At 53.0% G+C, this 21,677-nt stretch overlaps 1 long non-coding RNA gene and 1 pseudogene across 1 annotated transcript in view; both read left to right on the top strand.

Annotated features, from left to right (window-relative positions):
* Positions 1-525: 525 nt before the first annotated feature.
* LOC149352937 (uncharacterized) overlaps positions 526-21,677 on the top strand; it is a 71,808-nt gene continuing 50,656 nt past the window's right edge. The window contains exon 1 of the long non-coding RNA XR_016289567.1: positions 526-626. This is a non-coding gene — a long non-coding RNA (uncharacterized LOC149352937). The remainder of the gene's footprint in view (positions 627-21,677) is intronic.
* Positions 13,682-14,516, top strand: LOC149352938 (uncharacterized; annotated as a pseudogene).

Below are 21,677 nucleotides of genomic sequence, written 5' to 3' on the forward strand. Positions count from 1 at the left end.
ATAAGGAGAAAGCGCGGCGCCAGTGCGTTTCTGCTTTCGTGTCCTTGTGTTTTCCTGCTCTGTCAACCACCGACATGGTTGGTTGGTTGGTTGGTTGGCCTCAAGTAGAATGGCACATACCCACTACGGGGGAGTGGCCAAGACACAGGCGGTGAACTGTTGGAATGATTAGGAGCTTTAGAGGAAAAGGAGAATTAATAGGGTATAGGCTGACAGATTGGACGACGCAACGAAAGGGGTCCTGTTACCTTTTCTACTTATTCACCCGCTTCCTCCTTCTCTCCCGGAGAGCTGCTTCCTTCTCTGCTACCTGCCTGTCGTGCCTCGATGCAGCTTAATTTACAAGATGGTCACGCCCATTGTTCGAGATGGAGACGACATTTTGAGGCATAGGGATTGTTCCGACACTTACAATGGAGAGAGAGCTTTTATAATTCAATATGAAATAAGGCTTCGATGTCTGGAAGCAGTATTGGACGCGCCAATGTGTCAACTACGCTAAAACGCCGATTTCCGCAATAAATATGTTGGTGTGGCTAAATGAGCCCGCGCCCCAAAACCCAGAAGTCCACCCTGGAAAGGAACACTCCACTCGGGAAGTGCCATCTGCCAGCACGAACGGAAAGGTGAGACCCTTCACGCTCTGGCATAGATGCAGGGAAGTTGTCCTGCTTGCACTCGGAGTTACCTATTTAATTATAACCGCAAACTTTTGAAAAAATTGAGGTGTACACTGTTATACCCACTCCTTCACAGCCGTTTACATTTCGTCAGTACCGTCAAATCGCTGTCCCCGAAGAGTGTCTTTCACTAGACCGAATAGATAAAAGTTGCAGGGCTCCAGATCCGGGCTGCGCAGTGTATGGGGACCTCCGACCAGCCTAATTTATTGACCACCTGATTTGTCGCAGAAGGTATGTGGGGTCGTCCATTGTCATTGTGAATGTGGATCTTGTTCGATCTCTTGCTCCTTACTACAGTTGACTCACTGACTCGAATCAGAAGCAACGGGCCATCATTGAGATTTTGGTTGGTTTGCTTTGTGTGGTTTACGGCCCAAAGTGACTTAGGTTATATGAGTGACGGCGTAATGAAGGGCTCCGGATAATTTCGACCACTAGGGGTTCTTTAATTTGCGCTCACATCGTACATTACACGGGTATCAAGCATTTCGCCTCCATCGATACGTGACCGCCGCGGCCGGGATCGAACCCTTGTCTTTCGGGCCAGCAGCCGAGCACCGTAACCACTGAGCAACCGCGGTGGCTTTAAGTTTTTGACGACGGGAGGATGCAGGATTTCCGACATCCACAGAAGGCTACTGAGTTTTTACGGAGATGATAACATTGACAAAAGTGGGAGGCTGAGATGGATGAAGAATTTTAATGAAAGGTAAACTACCACTGAAGACAAACAACCCAGTGAGATACCATCAACTGCAAGCCGTGGCACGAATCGTCAGCTAGTGGACGAATTGATTCGCACGGAGAGTCTAAGTCCGTGAGCTTGCTGCCGAATTTACTGCGGTCACAATGCCATTCACAAGATGATGGAAGACTTAACATATTGAAAAGTTTGTGCAGAGGGGGTATCTCGGCAGTTAACAAAACACTGCAAGGACAGGAGAGAGGAAGCCTGCTGTGATCTGTTGGAAGCGTTTGAAGCCGACGAAGGCACGCTTTTTTCCGAGCTGGTGGCAATAGATGAAACATGGGCGTGTCTTTATAATCCGGAAACGAAGAAACAATCCACAGAATGGCGTCACACCTCTTCACCAAGGCCTAAGAAGTTCAAGAGCTAGTGATCAGCACAGGAAATCACGGTGACTGTCTGTTTTTGGGATGACAAGGGTGTCATTCTTCTTGATTTTCTGGAACATGGACGTACCGTGGCCAGCCAGCGGTAGATAGAAACTCCTGAAAAGCTGAAAAAAGCCGTAAGGAGCAAGAGATCGAACAAGATCCACATTCACCATGACACTGCTCTACCACCCACATCTGCCACAAATCAGGCGATCGGCAAATTAGGCTGGTCGGTGGTCCCCATACACCGCGCTGCCCGGATCTGGAGCCCTCCAACTTCTACCTGTTCGGCCTGGTGAAAGAGAGTATTCGGGAACAGCGGTCTGATGATACTGACGAGGTGATAGTGAATGTGAAGAAATGGATACAATAGTGCACACCTCAATTTTTTCAAAGTGGATTTGAAAGTCAGGTTCAATGTTGGCGCAAATGTAACGCTTGCGATGGAGATTACATTCAGGAGTACCCATGTATTGAGAAAGAGTTGCTCTGCAAACATGAAGCATTTGAACCACGTATGCCAGTCAATGAAAAATTAAACCAACTTTTTCATTACTTTCGGTGCAGCGTCGGCTACAGGGTTTCGTCAGCGCGCACATTGCTCTGGAGCGCAGATCCTGTCCTGTAATCGTTCCTAAGTCGCCTCATCTGCTGACTATAAGAACCGGCAGATGTCAGTAACTTCCAGATTTATCCACTCATTGCCAGCCAGCGTTTTATCATTCCACCACTTTGTCGAGCTTGGAATGGCGTAGCGTAAGGTTTAAGGGATTCCACAATGCTTCGCCTGAAGAGCCACCGACGCTCTCTGGATGAGTAGAATGTTCCTTCTGGAAGGGCAGGGCGAGTAGCCTCCTGGAAACTAGGGGCGCCGCGGAAAGTGGGGCACGATCGAGGAGTGGCTGTACGACGAGGGCTGCAGCTGCTGACCGACTGTTTGTTAGCTTGGAGAGTAGGCAGCATCGGTCGCGTCGGCCTGCCGGCGGCGCGGGGACGCAGGCGCCGAGAGGAGGCACCTCGGAAGCGTGCGATCTCCCTGTGGGGTCCGGACGCGATGAAAGCGAGAAGGGCGTGCTCGCGCTCGTTCATCACTGTCCTGCTGCCGCCGAGCCTTTCTCGATCCCCCCGGATAGGCGCTGGTGCTGACTAAGTCCTCCGCCCAACGCCCTCCTCAGCCCTGGAGAGACACGCGAGCACCGCCGTGACGCACGCATGCTGCTCCTCTAAACTCTACAGCCAGGTGTGCACAGGCCAACAGCAGCCATATCATAGTTCAACACGTTTTCTGTCATTCCTTGTTGCTGTCATCGACCCTGTAAGACAACTAACTGGGCCCGAGCAACGACGAAGCTCTGACAGCTTACTGACTGCATAGATACCACTACACGCAACTGCAGCCGCACCACAGAAGTCATTATTGACTTCGGTTTCATCATAGAAGAACGTGTATTTCTGACAAGTAAACACGTAATGAAACATCATTAGTTGAAGGGAGCGTAAGAGCAGCAGAGAGGCTAGAAGTAGAAATTGCAAACCACTGGCATTGTCTTGGCGTGAAATTTAATTATGTTCCCTTTTTACAACGATTAAGCGGAAGTAGCACTACATAGACCGACAAGCAATGCGGGCACGCGCATTTTATCTGAGAACCATGGACTGTTTTTGTATAGTTTCGTTTTAGGAACCGCCGTAGTTGTTGGCGTGTCGAGGAAATCGGGATTGGTTGAGAGGGTCGTGACGTCACAACCACATTACCTCGCGCGGGTAATTTAAATACTCCACAGCGATCACAAAGTGCAACTGTGATGACGTCACTACACAATTCCTCATTGGTCGTCCACCACCATTACGTAGTGCCTCTGAAGATACAAAAGCCACTGCGCTGAAAAGAAGAAAAGGTCGAGCCGGGACTCGGACCGCTGCGCCTTGACTCGTGAGCCGGGCGTGCGCTACCCCTAAACCACTTAGGAACTGTTTTTTATTGCTAAAGCAATACTGCTTGCACTTTTCTGCCATCGATGGTCGTGGCGCCTCCTTACACAGCGGCGCGTCACGTGACTGTGTGTCGTCACGACAGACCGAGAGACGGGGCCCCAGCTCGCGCCATCGATGGCGGAGGTACAGCATTACACGCCGGCTGCGCCGCTACCGAGACAGGGCGCTCGCCAGAGCGGGATAAAACGGGGGGGGGGGGGGGGGGGGGGGGCTGCAGCTGCGCTCCTCTCAGTGCGCTATGTCGGATGATGTGTACAAGGTGAGGCTGGAACGATCTGCTGCGGCCAAGCGACGGCGCCGCGCCGAAGAAACAGACGAAGAACGGGAAGAACGGCTAGCTAAACAACGTGCGTATGCAGCAGCCTGGCGAGCACGCCGGTCAACATCGCTTGATGCGGGTGCATCTACAAGTGCAGTGCCAAGTTTAATGAGTGGTGTTAACGGTAGCGAAACTATGGAGATAGCCAGTTTGGAGACAAGTTCCATGGACGCTCTTAATGCCGAAGATACTTCAATGGGTGAAGAATCTATGAATAGTATGGAACGATACAATTTCAACAAAAGAAAACGCCGTGCTGAAGAAACGCCGGAACAGAGAGAAGAGCTGAACCAACCAGCTGAACCTAGATGAACCAGCTGAACCTAGGCGCAGCCAGGGAGGTATTGCTTTCGCAATCTTCCAGGCTTAACCAAGCTAAGCCACAGCCAATTTTTCCCTTTCATGGTATCGATTCTACATGGTTATATACAGAAATGATGCGTGTGTGTGTGTGTGTGTGTGTGTGTGTGTGTGTGTGTTTGTGTGTGTGTGTGTGTGTGTGTGTGTATGTGTGTGTGTGTGTGTGCGTGCGTGTGTGCGTGCGCGCGCGCGCGCGCGCGTGTGTGTGTGTGTGTGTGTGTGTGTGTGTGTGTGTGTGTGTGTGTGTGTGTGTGTGTGTGTGTGTGTGTGTGTGTGTGTGTGTGTGTGTGCGCTCGTGTTAGTGATAAAACAAGACCACTCATTAGGTACCATGACCATTAATTTCTTGTTTTATTTTCAACAAAATTTGGTCTACAGAAAGAAATGCTCCTTAGTTTTGCAAAAAACGCGGTAGTTCTTAGCAGGGGCATCGTTTTGCACCCGTTGTGGTAAGATACTACTTTTTCCTTGAGAAATAGCAGCGTTTCTTGCAAGCATCATGTTTATTCCTTTCTGCGAACACATTAGCCCATCGCATATAAAATTTTCATTCAAAGCAAGAAATGGTCGTGGGACCTTGATGACTGCCCTTTCTTTAATATACCTTATGCATACATCCATACCCCATACCTACAAAATGCAATGAATGACGTGGGCTCTCGGTATCAGAGAGAAAGGGGACTGAAGGCTGAGAGGCAAAATAATGAGTACGGACGGAAAGAGCCCTTCTTTGGACGCTGACCCGGTCAGCAGAAAACGCTACGGTGGGCCGCTGAGCGCGACTGCCGAGCCTCTACGTGCGTAAGGGATTGGTATTTCTTCTGTTCGACTGCCACAGTGCCCATTTACTCGCTTCCCGGGTTGCGACATATCGACCTGCCCGATTCCAAATAAGTGCTGCCTTCCTTCCTGGCAGCATTACCGCTGTGCCCACTGGGAAACGTGCTGTACATTCCAAGTATGGCGCTTGACCAGCCGGACATACTCTCACAGCGCATGAGAATGCGCGGTAATTAGGTGTCGCTCTTCTGGGATGGATGGGACGTAGCTGCCGCTGCACCTAGCGCCGCGACGGGGTGCGCACGGTGGCCGCCTACACCTGCGTGCACGCTAGCGAACGGGCGCCCGTTCCGCGCGAGGCATGCGCGCCGGCCCGACGCCCTGAAATGGAGTGCCTCCTCCTGCGAGCGGCGGCTCTCCGCGGGGTGCCTCACCGACACTCGGCTGCGTGCATCTCCCTGGACAGCGCCGAGGACAGGTGACTTCGGAACGATAACAATTAGTGATCCATCAAGGCCGTATCCACGCCGGGACCCTCCACGAAGGAGAAGTCTTGATTGCTGCCGCCCGTCGGTCTCCTTTTCCGTCTCTGCGGGCCACGCAACGAGGCGGCGGCAAGCGTATGCGACTTCTTGTACTACATCATTCTGTGCCGCCGCGTTGTCGTTCTCAGCTCTCCGCGTCCCAGTCTATGCAGTAGTGGGGTACGTTATGTGTCCGCGGCAGGTTAGACAACCCGTGTGGTTTGCATTCGGAAGAGCGCGACGAAAACTACTGTGACGCCGGTATCGTTCCCAACAAGTGGTTATATGCCACCGTGCACACCCTCTGTTCATCACTATTTGCATAAACCCGCTCGACGCCAGTTCTGGGTCGTCGTCTCCCTTCCTTGCGACTGAGAAGGGTGCTCTCGAATGACGGACTACGGCTATTCTGTAGCGCGCATATGATCGGACCGCTCGCCACTGTCGTCCGTGCACGCAACTTGGCCGGTGAAAAGTGTTACCGCTCCAGAACTTCCGCAAGACGTAGTAGAGCCACGATTTTCGCGGGTTCGCTGCCTTGCCGTGGTGCTGCGTGCATCCGGTGTGCGTTGCGCGAAACGGCGGAGGAAAGGCCCAAACGGTGCGTGAGTCCTCGAGACGCATCACGCGACGAGACGACTGTCAGCCGGAGCGGATCCAAAGCGTCATTGCTTCCTCTGCGCGTTCTTTGTTTCTATGGGCCTGCGTGTGCGTGCCACATAGACATTAGGCAGCACCGCCTCCGTCGCTCCCCTCCTGCGCTTTACAACTCTCTTTTATGCTGGTGCGTGCGTTTAGCGTCGGATCAGTGTCTGCAGCGGCAGTTTTGAACTTTTCACTGGTCTGACTCGACCACTTTATTTTTCTTTTCTGTTCTCACATCTCTGTTGGTTCATGCATTTTTGTCTGCGAAAATACTGTGCCGCTTCTGAGCTCCACTCAGCACGCAAAAGCTATAGGAGCAAACTATACGCTAGGTTCGAGAAGATGAACTTCTCTGTTTGTTTTGGATATATCTGCCTACTAAAAGAAAACTTGTGAGCGTAAGAAGCACTATGGTAGAAAAAAAAAACATAAAGAAGAGGAATTCTCTCAAAGTAACTGCCTAGTTCCATAGCAAAAGTTGAGATAGGTTTTTCGCGTAGTATGTCCGTTAGCGGCTCGATGATACGCCCGTGTTATAGTATACGAATCAGGGTACTGTTTCGTTTCACCCAGCCTCCACGGGCACCTGGTTTCTGACAGTCAAGGTGTTTGCTTTTGTCCATCAGATTATGCTGAATACGCTTACTTTTCTTTTGCTCCTTTTACGGCTACTTCGAAATCCCCAAACATATCTCGAGGTGCACGGGCAAAGTAACGGAAACAAAAATCCCCGAGTCGAGTAGCCGGGTCCAGCAGATGCTCTTAGTGTACACACGCTTTGTTCGCGCCGAACGGAGCTCAACCAGCTGTTCAATATTTACCGAGCTAATGAAGTTACCACCTATCTCGAGCTCGGGTTCGCCGGCTGAATTCTAAATGAAGCACCTAAGTGTGGCCATCTAATACGATTTGCATCCTCATCTTTGCTCTCATTCGGTTTCTCGGCTCACTGTCAAAGCGCGAAACTTGCTCCCGTCTCCTTCTGCTTTCTTTATCTCGTTAGCTCCTTGAGTTTTTAGCGCATATATGTAACACGTCCACTTTGCCGCCACGGTTTTATCTCTTCTTGCAACGCAAAAAAATAAAAGAAACACGATTCAATTTCTCCCGTGACTCGTTAGGTGCCGCCAGCTAATCAGCCCAAAGTTGATTTGGCCCAGCGAAGGTAAGCACGAAGTTGGGCTGCGAAATACTCGCTGAAGAGCTGACACGAGTGTGGACGCCTTTCTTCGGTGCCATTTGTTTTTCTACCTTTCCTTTTTTGTTCATGCACGTGCTATGCAAAGTGAGAAAGTCTGATTGGCCGCCACTTAATGACGCTGACGGGGCAAATGGAAAATGTGATGCCGAAAGCCGGACGGAGACATAGGGTCCTGAGAGGCGCTGAATAATGCATGACAAGTGCTGCACGTGGTCAGTCCAAACTAGTGGTAAATAATAAACCTGAAGTGTAAGTAGATTCTTCAATACACCTGACACTACAAAAAAGAAGGACCCTCCTTTGTTTTGTTATGCTTGTCTGTATCTCTCTCTCTCAGTTTTCCGTGTCCTCTCTTTCGTCCCCCCCCCCCCCCCCCCCTCTTTTTTTGCAGTCAACAAAGTAGTTTTCCATTCGTCTGCAAATACTTGGAGGAGAAATATGCTCCAGTAGGTCTTGCCTTGCGCGTAGCTTTTGCATCGGACCCTTAGTTTTGTTCCTTTATGTACTTATATTCATTTGCAAGCACAATGCATTCCGGAATAAAATATCAAAGAACAAATCGACGTCCTGCGGCCATTCTTGGAGCATGTACAGTCTCTGTCAAATGTAACAAGGCTGCATGGTTTGCTTTTAGCTTGTATAGTGGAGTCCTTGTGACTTTCCTAAACATCAGAATTTGTTTGAAGGTAAGAAGACCCCCAGTCCTTACCTTTAACAACCATTTCAGCTTCAGGGAAGCTGTAAGAGCTACACTGTATGAGCTAGAAGCAAACCATGCAGCCTGGTTACTTTTGACAAAGACTGTACTTGTGCAATAAATGCTCACATAATCAGAAATTCTGGACAAGCGCATTTTTGAATGGGAAGCTGTTTATGGGGGTAATTTTTTCATATATCGTAAGATTTTACTGTAACAATCAATATATCCGCAGATATTCCCTCGGCAAACTTTCAGTTTTTTGCTTTAACGATTTTGCTATTGTCAAAAACGTTCCCCTCGGTTTTCTATTGCAGTCCTCACTACTCGAATAGAGCGATGGACAAACTTTAAAAGCGGAGTTTGGCTACTCATCGCAAAAATTGGCCATAACTTTAAGTATTTTCATAACAGTACCTTGCAATATGTCACAGTTACCTCACAATTAAAATTTACCTGCAAAAATGCTGGACTTGAGTATATTCAACAATGCACCGATTTGAGCGATAAAATCGCCGCCTAAACGAAACACGCTACAAGATTTCACATTCAGGTCGTTCACTCAACATTCACTCCTTTCCGTGTAATGATATTGTCTTTCAAATTGTAAATATCACTATATCGTAAATAATTAAAGGCCTAACATCGCTTATTTATCCTCGCTATGCGCTTCTGCCAAGCTAACATTCTGTTTACACACAACGATGACGTCTACATCACATACAACAACTTTTTCTTGTCCGCTATCATGGGCATTTTGTGAGCCAATCCGGTCGACTCGTATTGTCTGCTTCATGTCAGTTACTATACTATTCAGTATTTAACGAATGCATATAACACCTCCGAACCAGGATGGAAATATAATCTTTCAAAACATCATTTCTCCAGATCATGTGTGGGGTTTACTTGAGTACACATGTGTTGCCTGTAATCCACGGCAGCCACACGTTGTCAGCCAACTATACTCGACGCTTCACTCACCGTATTAAACTATATCTACACTTAAAAGCACCCTAAACAGTCTGCCGCTCCCAACATGAAGGCCATTGCGCCGCTTCACGAAACCCGATTGCTCACTGTCTACGACTGTGAAACAGGCGCACTAAACAAATTTTGTGCGGTTGCTGCTCATACAGGCCGCAAGTCTGCTGCGTAACCGTACTTGCCAACCTAGCTCAAGCATACATGACAGCCGCTTGATTCACTGCGTAGTTTGTTAATTACACTGACAGGATGTCCTCGGGTGAAATTTCCTGCACGTCTTGAAAAATGATACGTTCTGAACCGGAAACAGTGTTCGCGGCACTCTAAGTTGCAGAGTGCTGAAATTCGTTCAACTAAAACACCTTCGGATCTTCGGATTGGATGCAACGGCGTTTAGCCGGCGGATTTTGCAGAAATTTGTTCAGGTGGCGTTCTCTCAAGTTGTATTTCACTGCATTAACTTCGAGAAACGTATAACTTGCCTATAGCCCAACAGCATCAAAGTTGACCGCAGTACATCAACACCGTCTGTTCTTGTCTAGCTTTCTCTGCTAATTTAAGATACAAGTCCATGGTAAAACCGCCAACTCGGCATTCGTTTCTATCACCACGGAATTTGTTAGAATGTGTCAATCTTTTAACAATTTCTCTGCGACACTGTAGACAGACGCTTTAACATTTTTGGGGCTCCTGGCAGGCGTCGAATAACGCACAGCTTTCCGGATCTTGTCTAAAGGAACGAATCGTCCAGACGCCACAAAAGTGCCTCACTGCAAAGCCCCTTCTCGTTGAGAACTCTGTATCTGGAGACATTTTTTGCACAAAATTAATTTGTGTCGTACGGTTTGAGGAACACATCCTTTCTCTCGTTGAAGTTTCACACAAACGAACAGCATTCATGTTCACCCACGGCCTGCTCTGGGCCAGTAATCTCATGCGTGTCGTTCAGGACAACTAGGAGAATTTTGTCTCTCAGGGGAAACAGCCACAGCAGTATCGAAAGCAAGCTAGGTGGTTTCTGCTGCGCCCCTCAGCCGTAGTACCACCTCGTACGTAGTGCCAGTGTCGGCGCACCAAGAAGGTCGTCGCCCCAGTAAGCCATCCCTCCGCGCGACTTAGCCTGAAAAAGAACAAATTTCCCGTCCACTCTGCACCAAACCAGTACGCAAGTCCCGCGACGGGAGCTCCACACCATGTCACCCAGGCCGCCCGGCCCCCTTCTTCTTCTCCCGAATTAGCAGCTGCCGGCCCTGATCTCGTCGATCACAGAAAGACACGCCAAAGTCTTGTCACGCGGGTTTCGGATGGCGTAGTAAGTACTGTTAAGATCGCAGAACACGAGCCTGGGAAGAATTAGTATCGGACGTGACTCATCGCAAAGAAAAGATGCGGCGAGGGCTGGCGACGGCGGCAGCAGCGGCGGACGCAGAAACGACGGCGGCGGCTGTAGTGTGGCCGAGTCTGTCCTCGGGTCACCGGACGGGGTGGTGCTGCTCAAGGTCAAGTGGTTGCTGTTGACTGAAAGGCGGCTGTGTCCTCTACAGAGGTCTCGTGCTTCGGTCATCTGGCGGGGGAGTTCTAGGACGTTCATTCACCTGCAGGGAGACTGCTGGAGACTTCTTGCCCGCGGAGGCAACACACAGAAGACTTGCCGCAGTGACGCATCAGTGTTTGATGACTCTGTCTTCCCCTTCCCATCGATCGAGCTGCGAGTGAGCGAGAGAGCCCAGCACCACCCCCTGCCGTGGGTGGTACCACCAGTGTCCACACGCGCCCATCTGATTGGACATCGATCTCTGAACTTTATTCCCCAGTCAGGGATGTGGGGAATCCGAAGCCTATTTAACGGGATGTTGTTTTATGGATGGCACCCCTTGTCGGACACCTGGGGTTCGGACCACTTCCCTATCACTCTGGCGCCAAAGACAGGGAAGAGGGTGGATGGAAGACAGTGCAAGGTCGTCCACTGGGACAAGTTCCGGGACCTCCTTCGCAGCTTCCCAGGGCAGGACGACATCTTGGCCCACGTGTCCCGCTGTGCTGAGTCAACCACGATCTGCTGCGAGGTCCCACCCAACCAGCCTGTCCCTCCAGCTGAGGGCCCAACGGCGAAGGGCAGAGCGAAGGGCCCTTCGCACGGACAGGCCAGAGCACTGGACGGAACACAACCGGCTGGATGCAACCTGCCGTCGGACCCACCACCGGCGCCGCAGGGAGTCCTGGGAGGGGATCTGTGCCTCCCTGGTGGCTGCCTGGAGCAGTGCCAGAGCCTGGCGCCTGTTCCGGTCTCTCCTAGAGCCTTCCGTCCAGCGTGCTCCCTATCTGGCCATCGCACTGGCAAGTGGGCTCACCTTCCAGCAGCTGGCCGACAAGCTGGCAGAGGCCCTCCTCCCTCGAGAGCCCCCTCCATCAGGGCTCTGCCCCAGGCGGACCATGAACCAGGGGGCAGGTGGACAACATGCAGCTGACATTGCGGCCATTTATTCCACCCATCTCACGAGGGCGGAACTCACCACTGCCCTGCAGCACTCCAAGCGCCGCAGTGCCCCCGGACCAGATTTCATCACCTACCAAATGCTGCGGAACCTGGACGACACCATGCAGTCCAGCCTCCTCCAGACCTTCAACGAAGTCTTGAAAATAGGCTGCCTACCCGAGGCCTGGCGCACGGCACTGGTGGTACCGGTCCTCAAGGCTGGCAAGCCACCTGCAGACCTCTAGTCGTACAGGCCCGTCTCCCTGACATCAGCCCCAGGGAAGCTCCTGGAGTCCGTGGCGTTGACGAGGCTGGAGTGGATCGCTGGGGCCACGGGCTACCTGCCCGAGCAGCAGTATGGCTTCAGGAGGTACTGCAGCACTGCAGATGCCATTTCAGACATCGTCTCCAGCCTCGAGGAGGCACGTCACTCTCGCCATGTCGTCTGCCTCGCCCTTCTGGACGTGCAGGGGGCACTCGACAACGTGACACACGAGGCGATCCTCGAGACTGTGGACTGCCTTGGTGTCACCGGCAACCTCCGGGGGTATGTGCAAGGCTTCCTTGGAGACCGCACCAGCTGTGTCCGGGCAGGAGGAGCTACCAGCGCCCCCAGCCACTCACGAGAGGAGTTCCCCAGGGAAGCGTGCTGAGCCCCATGCTCTTCAACCTGGTGATGGCGGAGCTCCCCCGCTGCCTTCCGGAGGGCCTGCGCCTCCCTGTCCGCATAGCTATCTATGCGGATGACATTGCCCTCTGGTGCTGCGGACCACGGCGCCAGAGGGTGGAGGTCATCAGAAACGTCCAGCGTGCCATCACCAGGGTGAGCTCCTACCTGGAACAGGTGGGCCTGCAGCTCGCCCCCACGAAGACCGAGGCCATGCTGCTCAACACCCGACCAGGAGCACGCCCGGGGAAGACGAGCCTGAGCATAGCGGGCCGGGAGCTACCATGGCGGCACACCTGCTGCTACCTGGGCCTCCTGATCGACCGCCACCTCACCTGGCAGCCTGCAGTGAAGGCCTTCTCCAGGCAGGCAGTCAGGGTCCGGGGCGCCATCCGGAAGCTCCTGGCTGGAGGGAGAGGCATCACACCACGCATGGGCCTCCAGTTCTTTCAGGCCATGGCAGGGGCGCAGTTCCTCTACGCCCTTCCACTGATAAAACTGACCATCAGGCAGCAGCTGTCCATCGAGCGCTGCCAGAGGGCTGCCATCCGCCTGTGCCTGGGCCTCCCTCGAGGCCCCCAAGTTCCTGCAACACTGGTAGAGGCGGGGGTGTGGCCCATGGAGCTCCAGGCCCAGAGGGCAGCATTCCACCATGTTGGGCGGCTCCACCTTGCCCCTGACGGACTGGGGAGAGTGGGGATGGCTGCTGTATAGTCTGCAGCCATTCTGAGCAACTCCAGGGTGGCCCTCCAGCTCCTGCAAGAGCCACGGTGCCGACTCTCCATCGTCAGCAAGCTGGCAGCCAGGCTGAACGGAATCTGCTCCCGCGGCTGCTCCATCTCCCTGGGCTGTATAGTCTGCAGACATTCTGAGCAACTCCAGGGTGGCCCTCCAGCTCCTGCAAGAGCCACGGTGCCGACTCTCCATCGTCAGCAAGCTGGCAGCCAGGCTGAACGGAATCTGCTCCCGCGGCTGCTCCATCTCCCTGGGCTGGGTCCCCAGCCCTGGCCTTTGAGCAACTGGTGGGGGGGGGGGGGGGGGGTGGTAGCCGGAGTGCCTTCCTACCCCGCCACGTCCAGACCTTGGACACCAGTTCCGGGTGCTCCTGCCAGCGCGAGGGGCCAGGCCAAAACGACTGACCCCAGCAGTCGGCCTCCGACAGGAGGCAGCGGTGACCCTGGAGGAGCACCTGGGAGGCTGCACGCAGCTGTACACGGATGGCTCCGTACTGATGGGTGCCTGCCCATCCGCAGCGGCGGCCTGCATTTCTCCGGCACTGGGCGAGAGAAGGCAGGCGAGGCTACCATTCGTGGCTAGCTCCACCACAGCTGAGCTGGCAGCCCTACACCTGGCTGCCGACATCCTGGACTCGCAGCCTGCTGTATAGTCTGCAGCCACTCTGAGCAACTCCAGGGTGGCCCTCCAGCTCCTGCAAGAGCCACGGTGCCGACTCCCCATCGTCAGCAAGCTGGCAGCCAGGCTGAACGGAATCTGCTCCCGCGGCTGCTCCATCTCCCTGGGCTGGGTCCCCAGCCACGTTGGCGTGCAGGGCAATGAAGCTGCCGATGCCCTGGCCAAAGCAGGTCATGGGGGATCCACTCCCTGTTGCACATCAGTGGTGCCCCTGGCACATCAGTGGTGCCCCTGGATGCTGCCCGTTCCATCACGGAGCGGCAACTTGTCCTGGAACACCCCGACCCCAGGGTCGCCCAAGGGACAACCCCCAGCTCCTGTCGGACAAGGGTATCCCAAGGCGGCAGAGGTCCTTCCTCCTCCGGCTCCGAGTGGGCTGCTCTTGGACTGGGGCAAGGCTCTACCGCAAGGGTTTGGCCCCCTGCGCAGACTGCCCCCGCTGTGGCCACCAGGACGAGACAATCGAACACATCCTGCGTGGATGCCCTGCCTTTGCCGCACATCAGGCAAAGCTTGCTGCTGGCTACAGGGCCCTGGGACTCCCGGCTGACACGGCAAGTGCCCTGCTGTTTCCTCGTGGACCCAACGCACCCAAGGCCCTTCGGTCTCTCCTTGCCTTCCTGGAGGACACGGGCCTGGATAGCTACTGCTAATCCACGGCGGCTGATGACAGCGACGGCGCCTCTTGAGACGCTACACTTTCTCTCCCTTTATACCCTTCCTCTCCCCCTCTACGTATTTTCCTCCCTATCAGCATGCCAGCAGTGGTGGTGGTGACAACTCGCCAGTCACAGGCCCGTACTAATTTCCTTTCCTTTTCTTTCATCCTCTTACTACTGCTACTACGACCGAAGCACTCCCTTCTCGACTGTAAATATTTAACATAAACCTTCTGTACAGTTTCCTCTATAGCGAGTTCGACATCGTCCTTCGGAGCCGGGACCTGCGGGGCTGAACGAGTCAGTCATCACCAGGACCCCTCCGTATTTAACAGTACCAACTTGAGAACATGGCTTGAGAGTGTCAGCAACAGGGAGTGTTTTCAGGCGTTACGAAAGCGTAAAATCAGTATCGCTGTTAAAGAGAGAAAGAAAAATAGAAAAAGGAAGGCAGGGAGGCAGGGAGGTTAACCAGAAGTGTGTTTCGGTGGGCTGTCAGAGTTCTGGCCCCGGTATTTTGTATCTCTGTCATTTCCTGTTACTCGTGAACTATCCCATTACGTAAACAGAGTGGAAAATGCGTTTTTCTCTCTTTGTCACCCGCTTCCCGGGCGCTGCTCAGCTCTGTGGACAATTAGAGCCCCCGTAACCAGAGTCGCAACGGGACAAATGGTTACGTGCCGCAGCCCATCAGAAAGATCAAAGCAGCGAAAACTGCGCACTAACAATACGATATACTCAATATACCACTAATGCTGCGGCAGCAAAAGATGCTTTGAATGAAGAGCAGGAACTCTAGCTGCAGCACGAGCGAGTGGCTACAGGAATCTTTTCCGCGTTCCCTTGCAGCGCCCGTAGAATGTACCAACCGTAGCTTTATCGTCGTTGGCCGGCGTTTAGCCAACATGTGGTCGCCGACCCAGGGCCGACGCTGGCCCTTATCGCATGGTCGAGAAAATCGGCAGCCTACCAGTGCCCATTTATCTGCCGACCGTTAGCAGTTGGGCATTTTTGGCGGGGTAAAGGGTAAAGATCATGGGACACATTCTTGAGCCATAGCGTTAACGGTCGCACCTTAGTCAGTCCGAAGTCTAAGCCCCACGAAGAGTCAATAAATGGTATTGTATGCGATGTTTATGCCCAGAAGCTGCACATGGGCTATTAGAGCAGTCGTAGTAGAGGGCTCTCGATTATTTCGGCCACACGTGGGTTTCTTTAACGGGCACTGCAATCGCAGAGCACACGGGCGTATTTGCATTTCGCCTCCCTCCAAATCCGGCCGCCGCAGCCGGTATTTGGCCCCCCACCATGGGATCAGCAGCCGAACGCCATAGAATAGCGAATTTGTTTGGGTGGAATTTTTCCATGTCAACGTTTGGCTGACAACTGTATGCTCGCCTATGAGGAGGGCTTGTGGGTGCGGCTGAATGACACCTACGGCAAGGAGGTGGACCATATTTTTGGCGTTCTTCAATGTGCACCGATGTCCGGAAAATCGTGAAGCGTTCCACATTTTAAAGCCATGAGTTGGATGCTGCACAATTTCTGAACTACGAGGAACAGGGAGTGTGTGCTAATTAAACCCCAATTAGCAGGAAATGCACTCTTTCACCAGAATACGATCTGGCTAACATTTGTCAGGACAGGACGCAACAGGATTTAACCATGCACGGGATTTAACCTTGGTTCTCTATTAGTTGGTCACAACCTCCTCCTCCTCCTCTCTTCATGCGACTAAAATAATCCTTTAAAACAGGATACTTGAAGGCCGCTGCGGGACTCACTCTGATGATGATTACGTCCCCCGCACTTCAACCCGGGTTCCATCAATGTGCACCGACATCCAAGAACACACGAGTCTTCCATCTCACTGGGGACAAAACGCGACCATCTGATGTCGAACCTGCGACGTCGTGGTAGTCAAAAGAGCGCTACAGCATCAGAGCCATTGAACAGCATGCCTCCGAAATCGGTCCTCTAAACAGGTGCGCAAGGCAGCGCCCCCCGGAGGAAACGCTCTGTCGTCCAGTGACGCGGCTGCTCGTTGCAGGCACCCATCGCACCGTGACAGGCATCAAGGAGAGCGAAGGCCTCGTACGCGCGAGGAGCGAAACGAAGCGAAAATGGGAGGTTGGCCCCGTCACGTGAATCTCGAAATCGCGGGCGTCGTTCTCAAAGGGCGAGGCGGCCGGCAAAGCGCGTGCCGTAAGGCTTCCTAGCTGGCGAGTCTCTCTCTCTCCCCCCACTTTCTTTTTTTCACACACACACACACACACACACACACACACACACACACACACACACACACACACACACACACACACACACACACACACACACACACACACACACACACACACACACACACACACACACACACACACACACACACACGCGCGCGCGCGCGCGCGCGCGCGCACGCACGCATGCACGCACGCACGCACGCACACACACACACAGCGCACCTCAAGGCTGGCATGCAACGCCTAGCTAGGAGAATCCCTCGCCTACCGCATCAAACAAAGCGCTCACAGACGCACACATAACCGCGCTTGAGCGCGTGGCTGAAAGCGCCTCTACCGCCCAGCACCTTTCTGCCCTCGAAGCAGCGGCTGTGGCGGTGCTCCCACGGCACGCGTGTATACGTTCGGCTGTCATCGCAAGCCGTCTTGTCAGGCTCGTTGGCTCGCCTTTATTGCGCTGCCCGTCATACGCGCGTTGCCCCGCTCTCTCTCTCTCTGCGCTGGAGCCGTGTTTGGCAGCCAGAGCTTATCGGATCGTTATTTGCCTTTCCAGAAACGCCCTGCGAGAGTGGCGCTACTTGTACTTAACGCGCATGCGTTCTGCTGCGCACCAAATACACGAGCGAGCAGCGAATGGAAACAAATAGGGAAACTGGCTGGGCACGGGAGGAGCGCCCGCTGCCAGGGAGGGGACGCGGCGGGGAAAGATGTCGGAGCCGGCTCCGTCATCTTTGCATTGGCCACGCTGTCGAACCAAGACGATCGAGCGAAGTCTAGCTTCAATTGCCTTCTGCTGTCTGCCTGCCCGTCGCTCGACCTCCTCCCCCTCGCTGCTCCGTCGGGAGTGTGTCGCCTTGTGCGCGCTTTAAACTTCTGGCTTTGCGTCGCCCTCACGAGACAGCTTCGTTTTCCCGCATACCTTTTGGACACCAGGCAACTGTGCGATGAATAAAAGTGCATGCGGCGATGCGCACCCGAAATCACAGCACCCCGGGCGGAATCAGAAGTCGTGCTGCTCCTGACATCTGCTCTGGCATCGTGCTCTTGACAGCTCGGTGCCACTGGCGGCAGAGGCTTTGCCCAACATTTTGCCCGCTCCGGAAGTAAAATGCAAAGCGCGTTGGTCAGCTCCTCCGAGCCCAGCTCTTGAGCTGCCCCGCTTCTGCGGACCTCGGTCAACCAAGTTTTGAGAAATATTGTTGCTGCCTAATTAAGGAATAACGATGTTGTGCAGCTGTCGTGGTCCATATTGCGCTGAGTACCTATTTTTGGTTTGATTTGTAGAGTTTAACGTCCCAAAGCGACTCAGGCTATGAGAGACGCCGTAGTGAAGGGCTCCGGAAGCATCGACATCGCACAGTACATGGGCCTGTAGAATTTCGCCTCCATCGAAATGCGACCGCCGCGGCTGGGATCGAACCCGCGTCTTTCGGGTCAGCAGCCGAGCGCCATAACCACTGAGCCACTGCGGCGGCCTGAGTCCCTATTTTTCTGAGCGGCGAAGTTCATGAACGGGGCCAGTTTCGGTGCTGGACACTGTTCTCGCATAGCGTTTCCGGTCGCTGCCTTTCGCCCGATCTAGCCTTATTCGATCATATATGTATATAGTTTCTTTCACTGTTGTAATGTCATGGCACTCGTTCCGCGTTAGTTTCCTCTACCGCGAAGCCGAAGATTTTAGCAGTTTCTGTTACGTTTAATTTTTTTCGGGCGCTTGCCGTATGGCGTAAGCTGGGGCTCGCGAAATACGAGAACCCGCCGCGATTGCTCAGTGGCCTTGGCCTTGGGCTGCTGATACCATAGTCGCGGGGTCGCGGGTTCAACTCAGCCGCGGCGGCATTATTTCGATGGAGGCGAAATACAAAAAGCGCCCTTTTCTTGTGCTATGCCAACGCATGTTAAAGAACCTCAGAGGGACTAAATTAATCCGCAACCATCCACTGCGGCGTCCCTCAAGCCCATGTGCAGCTTCGGGACGTTAAACCCCACACACCAACACGAGCGATAGACATATTCGCGTAGGCTATTCTCACGCAGGAACTTGGGCAGGCTCAGGCTGTTATTATCACACTACTTTTCGCCGTTTGGTTTCAATACTTGCGATCAAAATTAGTTCCCTGGAGGTCGAAATCGCAGCAGCTCTTTTCACGTGCTGTCGAGTGGTCGCGGCAAATCGGGATGAGGCGTTACTGTCAGCTGTTGCAAACAGGCGCCGGCGGATCCGTCGCGTGATTTCTGCACTGTTAATCAGCGTGGCTGACTATTTTCTTCTTTTGAACAAAATGCGCTGAATTTCAAATGAGAAAACCTATGGTTAAGGCTAGCGAGAAGCGTAAAACGCATATTAGAACACTTCAGATGGCGTCGGCGGCCATGCTGCGCAGATTACATCTACGTCGTTTTTCCATCATTTGTTAAATTTAATCCTTGTTTTTCCAGTGAATCTTTGCAAGGAGGACACCTCTGTCACCAACCCTCTAGAAGCGTTCGTAGTACGCATGACAAGCTCTTCCCGTGCGATAAAGCGACCTCCCTCGGACTGCCTCCTCTTCCATCTTTCACTGTTGCTGGCGCGACGTGCAAGAAAAGCACCAGTTCAACATGGCCGCGTTCCTATAGGTGCGGCAGCCAGACACGTCAGAAGCCTAAATAACACGTTCGGGCGCTTTTAACGCGAGCGTGTCGCCATCAGCGCGCCTGCTACAGTACGCCGCGTCTCAGCGGGGCAACAGCATGTCCATCGCGCACACGGCTCATAACCCAACGACCACCGGTCACCGCGCGGCTAACCATACGCCCCTCCTCTCTCTCGGCTCTTCAGTGTCACGCATACAGGGTGGGAAGGGGGGGGAGGCTGACGTGCGTCCTCCGCGCTGCTGCACAGGCCGCGCCGTCATCGCGAGTGCAAAGCGGCGGCCGCGACGCGGGCGCTCCCTACGTGTCAGCCGTCAGGGCAGGCGACTAGAAAGCTAGCGACGTTTCGGCTGGCGCCGTAATTATTGTCTTCAGCAGGTTCCTGTCGGCCCGAGTGACGCCCCTGACAACGCGGGCGTGTTCTCTGTGGCTTGCCCCTATAAAGATTTCTCCGCTCCTGCGGGCGCGCCGTCAGCAACGACGCGCCGCCGCCGCTTCTCTTCGTTGCACACTGCACCGACCCTCACCGTGGGACAGCGGTGTGTTATTTTCGCGGGTCAGAAGAGGCCGTCCGCAGGCTTCTCTTTTTCTCTCTCTCTCTTTCCGGCAGCCGCATGCGTGACGTAAAAACCGCGTTCTGCTGCGGTGACCTGTCCAGTGCTGCCGATATATACAGCCGGGCATGCATCACTTGTCCATTCTCGACGCCAGGCGCGGGCGCTCACACACTTTCGAATGTTTAGTTTTGCCTCATTTTTTCGCATCTTTTGCAGTTGCCTGTTTCATCGGTCGCTCACATCGTGTTTTCAACGTCACTATTTATTGCTTTTTTATTTTAAAACGCTTGATCCGTCCGTCAAAGCTGTCCTGCTTTCACGGCCACCGCTCGCGCAGTCACCTGCGCGTTTAGTCCCCATTTTGGAGCCTCTCTGATGACTCTGGCCGGCCCGAGCAAGTGTGCATGCAGCTCGTCTTGGTTGACTTGTTTGCGTACCCGTTTTTGTTTGTGCGATCCCGACGAGTCTTCAACACTGCCATTCGCGACTGGCAGCTGCCGTCCTCTGAAATGAAGCGCCGTCACGTTCCTTATCGCAAACATGACGTTCACGGCGTTCTTGACGCGATTTAGGTTTTGCAAGCGCCTACTCGAAGCGTGTGTTTAGCGCCGCATCTTTCAGCGCACCTGAGATGGTGTTGACATTCCAATGCACCTTTCTAGAAATTGCGTTTCGTTACGCGTTCAACGCGCGCCATAATTGTGTGGCGCCTACCCTTCAGCGGCCTCTGGTATTAATGGAGCGCAGATGGTGGTGAACGGCATACGTCAATGCCATAGCGCGTAAATTTCCCTCATGCCATGGCGCGAAGTCAGGCCCGCATGAGTAATCTCCGCTCCGGTAGTCCGAAGTGATTTTTTTTTTTCAAATGTACAGTAAAGAAGACAACGATAATCTCTGGATCCATGAAACTTTTACTGGCGAGGAATAGATGAAATTATGTCCGGAACATTAAACAGCTACCATCCTATAGACCCCAATAAGAAAAAGCAATGAACGCGTCAGTATACTATTGCGATACAGAAATCCAGATCACTGTTTTAAACCTTCTGCAATAATATATAAAAAAAATTGTTTAAGACTAACATATCACGACCACATGACTCAAACAAGAGGCAAGCACCTCAACAGGCAAGCGACAAGAGAAAGTGTGCATCCTCGTTCGTTGAATATACGCCCAACGCTGGTCCTCATGGCTTGGCTTTTCTTTCTGGGGGTGGTGGAATCTGCCCTTCACTCTTCATTCTCATTCTTTCTTGATCACTGTAGTTTCAATTTGAGCTGTGGCATTTATTGCTTAGCTTCGGAAGCGGCATAACAGGTGCCTCAGTAGACAGAGAACAACCACTAGGATGAGCTTTTCAGTAAACAGAAAAGTGTTAACAAAAATGTAAATTCAAGCCATCCACTTCAATATTTCGTTAGCTCTAAAAAAGGCACGTTGTGTGTCGATGTGCGCGCGATGTTTACGAGGGATCTTAGATGAATGAACAATTGCTATACGAGCATATTTCTGTCGTTTCACTCTTTAGAAGCACTTTGCCTTTGCCTCTTATATTAAGTCTGTGCAGCCTTCTCCAGCGTTTCTCTCATCCTGGAAAGGCTTTCAATGGACGCATGCAGCACAGTTGGTTTGTGTTTAGCAACGAAGTCTAAGAAAGCTCCAGGTCTTACTACGTTTAACCCTAGCCTGGTGCTTGGTTTCTCCGTGGTGAAAGGCT

This window comes from Amblyomma mixtum, chromosome 3 (assembly GCF_055824585.1).
Source record: "Amblyomma mixtum isolate Tamu chromosome 3, ASM5582458v1, whole genome shotgun sequence".
Taxonomy (NCBI): domain Eukaryota; kingdom Metazoa; phylum Arthropoda; class Arachnida; order Ixodida; family Ixodidae; genus Amblyomma; species Amblyomma mixtum.